The following is a 6,564-nucleotide window of genomic DNA, read 5'->3' on the forward strand; positions in this document are numbered from 1 at the left end:
ACGGGAGCTCAGAGCCTGAGACTCCCTCCTGATTGAAAACGACAACCGCTCCCTCAGCCGCCAGCCTGCTCCGCGTGCGCCTCTGTACCTTAGTATTTTGCTTCCGCATTGCGCCTCCTCTGAGTCTTGGTATGCTTTCCTCTTTCCTTCTAGTTGTAGAATTTCCACTCAGCCAGCCTTCCTGTGGTTCTGGATGATGTCCGTTTTGTCTTTTAGTTGTATTTTTGAAGTGGTTGTTCGAGGCAGCAAACTCCAGTGTTTACCTATGCCGCCATCTTGGTTTCTCCCACTTTTGCTTTTTAATCTTTGTACTAGCTTTTGTGTTTGTTGTTCCACTTTACTGTGTTTGCCTTTGTTAGTGAGTTTTTCTTTGTGATATTTTCTTATTCACATGTTTAATTTTTTACTTCTTAAAGAAGTTCCTTTAACATTTTTGTAATACTTTTTTGGTGGTGATGAAATCCTTCAGCTTTTTCTTGTCTGGGAAATTATTTGTCCTTTGATTCTAAATGATAGCTTTGCTAGGTAGAGTAGTCTTGGCTATGTTCCTTGCTTTCCATCACTTTGAATATTTTGTGCCAATCTCTTCTGGCCTGCAAAGTTCTGTTGAGAAATCAACTGACAGTCTTATGGGAGCTCCCTTGTTAGGTAACTGCTTTTCTCTTGGTGCTTTTAAGATTCTCTCTTTTCTTTTATCCTTTGGTATTTTAATTATAATGTGTGTTGGTGTGGGCCTCATTGGGTTCATCTTGTACAGGACTCTATGCTTCTTGGACTTGGGTGTCTATTTCCGTCACAGGCTAGGGAAGTTTCTAGTCACTGTTTCTTCAAATAGGTTCTCAATATCTCGTTCTCTCTTTTCTCTTTCTGGTATCCCTGTGATTCAAATGTTATGCTTGATGTTGTCCCAGAGATCCTGTAAACTGTCCTCATTAAAAAAAATTTTTTTTCTTTTTGCTGTTCTCATTGGGTGTTTTTGCTACCTTGTCCTCCAAATCACTGATTTGATCCTCTGAGTCATCTAATCTGTTTAGTCTAACCAGTGGTTGGCAAACTGCGGTTCGAGAGCCACATGCGGTTCTTTGGCCCCTTGAGTGTGGCTCTTCCACAAAATACCACGTGTAGGCGCGAATGTACAGTGTGATTGAAATTTTGTGGCCCATGCGCAGAAGCTGGTACTTTGTGAAAGAGCCACACGCAAGGGGCCAAAGAGCTGCATGTGGATCGTGAGCCACAGTTTGCCGACCACTGGTCTAACCCATCAAATGTGTTTTTCATTTTAGTTATTGTAGTCTTCACTTCTTGTTCTTTTTGTTTTTTATCTCTTTGTTGAAGTTTTTGCTGAGATTATCTATTCTTCCCCTAAGTTCATTGAACAGCCTTATAACCAATGTTTTCAATTCTGCATTGGTAGATTGCTTGCCTCCATTTCTTTTAGTTCTTTTTCTGGAGTTTTGTCCTATTTTTTCATTTGGAAAATGTTTCTTTGTCTTCTCATTTTGGCTATCTCCCTGTGTGTGTGTGTGTTTTTTAAATGTATTAGGTTGATCTGCTGTGTTTCCTGGTCTTGACAGGGTGACCTTGGATAGTAAGTATCCTGTGAGACCCAATGGCACAGTCTTCCTGTTCACTTGAGCCAGTTGCTCCAGGTGTGTCCCCTGTGTAGGTTGTGTGTGCCCTTTTGTTGTAGTTGAGCCTTGATTGCTGTTGTGACATCAGTGGGAGGATTGACCCTCAGTTTGACTGGCTGTAAATACTGACCATGACTATAGTGTACAAGCTGTTGTGCAAGGCTTGATTCCATAGAGTGGGATTCACTTTAGCAGAGTTCAGGTCCCAGCAAGTTCATCTTTAGGGTGTGTCATTTGTGGCACTAATTGGGTGTGGTCTGAAGCTGGCCATCAGGTGTGTTGTTTCTGGGGCCTCTTGGGAGGTGCTCAGTGCAGGCCAAGGTCAGCAGCTGCTTGTGTACAACCCAGGACCGCTTGATAGGAACTACACAGTGATCTGCAGTTGGTAGCTGTCTATGCTGGGCTGGGAGGTACCTGGGAGTGGTTATACTGTGAACCGAGGATGGCCACCATTAGTGCCAGGTTTGGGGCTACTTAACAAAAGGTACTGGGCATGCTGAAGCCATTTGCTGCTTATTTGGGGTTTGTGGACCTTTGATAGATTTTAGGAAAGACCTCAGTGTAGGCCTAAGTTGGCCAATTATGTGGACTAGCTTCTGAGAGTAATTTAGCTGGGCTGTGAATTGGGTCAGGCTATGACTCAGAATCACTTAGATTGGGTTAGAGAGGTGTTAGCCAGGTTGATAGAAACTCAGATTTGGGGCACCTGCAGGCTGTGTGTAGGTAGGTCTCAACAAAGGAATAGTCAGTCACCATGAAGCCAGATAATTCAGTTCCTCACTGATTCTCTCTGGTGCTTTTCGAGGTGCTGTCCCTTTGCTGAAGCTTAGAAGTGTGTGTGAGTGAGTGAGTCTGTGGTTGAGCCCTGTAAGAGTACACCTGAATCTTTAGAATCTTCCATCTCATTTGGATGGAGTCCCTGCTGATTTTCACATCTAGCTGTTTCTTGGAGTCCTCTTCCTAGCATTGGTGTTCTAGGCTGGGGAACCTGGTGTGGGATGGGGACCCCTTGTTCCTCAAGGGGGACCTTTGCAGCCAAGATGTTTCTCCCCTAGTTCTTAATTACCATACATGGACCAGCCCCACCTACTACTGTCAATGTGGCTTCTTCTATATATCCTTAGTGTTAGGAGTTCCTTTCAGCTAATCTTCTGGTTCTTAATGGGGTTGTTCTATAACTTAGTTATAATTTTGATAGTCATGGGAGGAGGCGAGCACAGTGTTCACCTACTCTGCCATCTTGACCGGAGGTCCACATGTGATCTTCTAAATCTATTTTACTGGATATTTTCATAAGAAATCTCCAGACTGAACTTTGAAAGGCTTTTTGAGGCCACAAAAGTGAAGCCAGTGACTTGCCATACCTATAGATTTGAGTGAGTTTCTCTCTTCTCTAGGTCCCCAAATATCCTGAGGTTCCTGCATCTTCTAGGACCTGACCTTCTTTACTCACCTGGTAAGACTTCTGGGAACCTTGGAACCAAGGTATCAGGATGTTTTTCCAAGGTTTTTATTGGCTTTCATATGTCAATCTTAATTCCTTAAAACTGCCTGGTCATGTCTGAGACTCTGCATGTTTTTTTCAAACATGACATTCTAGTCAAAGCTTTGATAATATTACCAGTTTCCAATTGTGTCATTAGAAGGATAACAGACTTTTATTGAACATGCAAATAACCATATTGCCATGTAAATAAGAATACTTGCTGAGAGTTTCTGAATTTTGGTGGGATCAAGTCGGGAGAAAAAGAAAAATGTTTAAATTCTGCTTTAAAAGGTGTAACTTACCAAATTGCTTTAAATCAGCAATTTTCAATCCGTGTACTATAGAATTTTTAAAACTTGCATTACCTGACTATTTTAATCAGAGGTACTGACATCCTTTTTCTTGTATTGTCAGATAAAATAATGACAACAGCCAACACAACAATAGCTGTCTGGTCTGAATGAATCAAAATTATATATAGTTTATGTTTGTTTGATTGTTTTATCAGATTGCCAAAATATATATTTTTTTGGCATGCCACAGAATTTTAATAATTAAATTAGTTTATGTGTGCCATGAGATGAAAAAGGTTGAAAATTGCTGCTCTAAATCAGAGGCAGCATAAGAGAGAAAAACCCCAAAAACTTTCTTATTCCAGGAAAACAAAAAAATTCAGGAACTATCAATGTCTTAGATAAAAAAAAAACACAACACATAAAAATTGTCATCATTCTCATTAGTTCATTCAGTCCTGTGTAATTAAAACTTGTTCTGCTTGAATCCAGTTTTTCCATTAGTTCTCTCAACCTTGCCTGACAATTGAGGGTGATAGGATCAGTGATAATTCCAAGGGGTTTGTAAAGCTTTCCATCAAGATTCTTATGAATTGCTCAGTGAAGTGGGTGCATTGATCACTGGAGGTTGTGGAAGGTATACCCCAAGTGGGATTACATTTTCTAATAGTTTCCTTGGCCACTGTGAGGGCATCAGCCTTTGGCAGCTGAAGTCTTCAATACATTCAGAAAACTATACACAATAAGAACATATTGATAACATATACTAAGTGGCAGTTGAATGACTATTCTTTAACTTACAGTCATTTTTTACCCATCTTAATTTCTCTGGTTGTGGAGTAGACTGTTGCCAGTTACAAGGGTCTGCAACGAGGAGTCAGTTTTAAAAAAGTATAATAGACTTCACCCTTAGGAACCATAATCAGATTTTGTTGCTGTTGCCTTTGCATGAAAGCTTCAGCATTTCAATACAGAAGGTTAGCTTTTACTATTAAAAAGATTCAGTTTTCTTAAATAACCAAATACCTGCTTAAGACAACATAAAATACCAGAATTTATTTGGGTAAAATGTTATGCCCAGATTTCAAGATTCCCAAGAGCCCACCAGGGAGCCAGCGAGTCCGATGCAAAAGCAAAGAGTCCTTTATTTCAAACTCGAGTCTGGCTCCCCCCACCCTCCTTACTGACACAGCAGCAGGTGGCAGAGAGAGCTAGCCCGACGGGAAGAGGAGTTTTATAGGGGGGTGGAGTAAGGGCAGGAGAGGGGACTGTGGGCCCCGCCGATTGGCCAGGCGCAAGTCAGCGTCTCGTTACACAGGATGTGGTCATATTGATGGCGTGCACGTCCCTTGATTATCATTGGTTAGTCCAGAGAAATCCTGGGTGTGGCTAGCAGGGCTTGGGCTTCCGGGAAGAAGCCTTGCCGAGCACATGGCTCTGCCCAAAAATAGAGGACCCAGGGTAAGATGGAGGGCGTAGTCCTCGCCCTTTCAATATCCATACCATTGCAAGTAATATAAAGGAATTAAGTACTGCTGTAATATAGATGAACTGTAATATAGATGAACCTTGAAGTATGTTAAGTGAAAGAAGACAGTTAAAAAAGGCAACAAAGCCATCCAGCTGCCATCAGGCCTGCCTGCAGTATCTGCTGAGTTAGGTGAATCCCTCACCTGTAGCAACTCCATCTGAGCCCACGCTCCAGGCTTTAAGGCCCATCTCAGTAGCCCTCCTACTTGTTGCGGCCCAGAGTGTGTGGGGGTTCCGCAGGGATGCAGAGGCATCTTTACTGCTCCCCTTCTCCTCTTACCAACCGCCAGTGATGGTAGGGCATGGGCCTGACGCTCCAGCGCCAGCCATCTTCAGGGCTCCCGAGCAGGATACCAGGCTTTCTTCGTAGCATTCTTAGTGGCTTCAAGTCTTTAGAGCTCAGACAGGGCTCTTTAAAACATGATACTCCAGTCAAAGTTTTCTGTTAATAACACCACTATTAGAAACCAGTCTTACTGTATCTATGCAAAGCCTGATGTTTGCCATGACTTATTTAGCATTGCCAGATTTCGGAGGAATTACATAAGGAGAAAAACATACTGATCTGCTCTAAGATTTTCTGACTTTCCTTGCTAATTCCTTTTCATGGATTTAAAACAAAACAGTAACTGTTGGCATAAAACCTTCTTTCTATGCATAACCATGCCTCAGACCTTCTATTCTAAACAGGCCTTTTCCAGCTTACTACTCCTGACATGGGCATGGTCACTCAGGCCTGCCAGCAGTACACAGGCTGCCAACTGTCAACTGTCTCTCAACAGTGACCAAAACCTGATGGGCACCCTTCCCTGCCCAGTTGGGCACCTGCCCTCTTGGCAGCTAGATACCCTTTACTTTTGGGTATCACAGTCCCCTTCCAGGACAGCCAGCACACATTCAAACCTGCAAAAGAATCAAAGGTTAATATAACATATCAATACAATGAAACAATATTGGCATCGTGGCCGCTTCAGGCAGCCAAATTTTCTGCTTTTAAACATGTGATCCTATAAATTGTCCTTGTCTCTTTGGAGCCATGTCCATGAAGATGCAGGCATTATCTAAGTGTATTACACAGTATTGTGGGGGCTCCTGGTGACAGGAGTGATTGCGAGCCATGTTACCAGCATCAGGCAGGTCGAGCATGCCGTAGCTTGAGCTTGAGCGGGTTGCGTTGATCTCGATCGATGCTCCATTTGGTGATGAAGTCTTTCCGGGTCATGGATGGATCCGCTGAAGGGATGTGAGTGTGATGGACCCAGGTTGCGACGCCGTCTACCTTGAGAGTGGTGGGGGTTGTCAGCACCACAGTGTAGGAACCCTTCCAACGTGGCTCTAGGGTCTCCCAGCGGTGCCTTCTGATGTAGACCCAATCTCCTGGTCTGTGCTGATGAGGAGTTGGGGTTGGGCCAGTCGTGTAGATGGCGCGGAGGCACGGCCAAATGTCCTCGTGTGCCCTCTGGAGCCCTCTCAAAGTAAGAGATAGTTAAAGAAAAGGGTTTTATAGGGAGTGGCCTGCCAAACATGATAGGAGAGCCACCCAGTCCCCTCCAGTCTCCGAGTCAGATTCCTCCTCTTTTGAAGAACTTCAAAGTCTTGATGGCTTCTAGGTAACCCTGTCTAT

General features: G+C 43.4%; 1 protein-coding gene across 2 annotated transcripts in view; it reads left to right on the top strand.

The window, feature by feature from the left end:
* BID (BH3 interacting domain death agonist) overlaps positions 1-6,564 on the top strand; it is a 69,005-nt gene that overhangs the window by 12,992 nt on the left and 49,449 nt on the right. The window contains exon 1 of one of the 2 annotated variants that reach the window (XM_006752759.2): positions 3,020-3,087. The exons of the other annotated variant lie outside the window; for it this stretch is intronic. The gene's annotated coding sequence lies outside the window, so the exon portion shown is untranslated. Of the gene's footprint in view, positions 1-3,019; positions 3,088-6,564 lie in introns of those variants that run through there. 2 annotated transcript variants of the gene reach the window in all.

Source organism: Myotis davidii, unplaced genomic scaffold, assembly GCF_000327345.1.
Source record: "Myotis davidii unplaced genomic scaffold, ASM32734v1 scaffold830, whole genome shotgun sequence".
In the NCBI taxonomy this organism is placed as follows: domain Eukaryota; kingdom Metazoa; phylum Chordata; class Mammalia; order Chiroptera; family Vespertilionidae; genus Myotis; species Myotis davidii.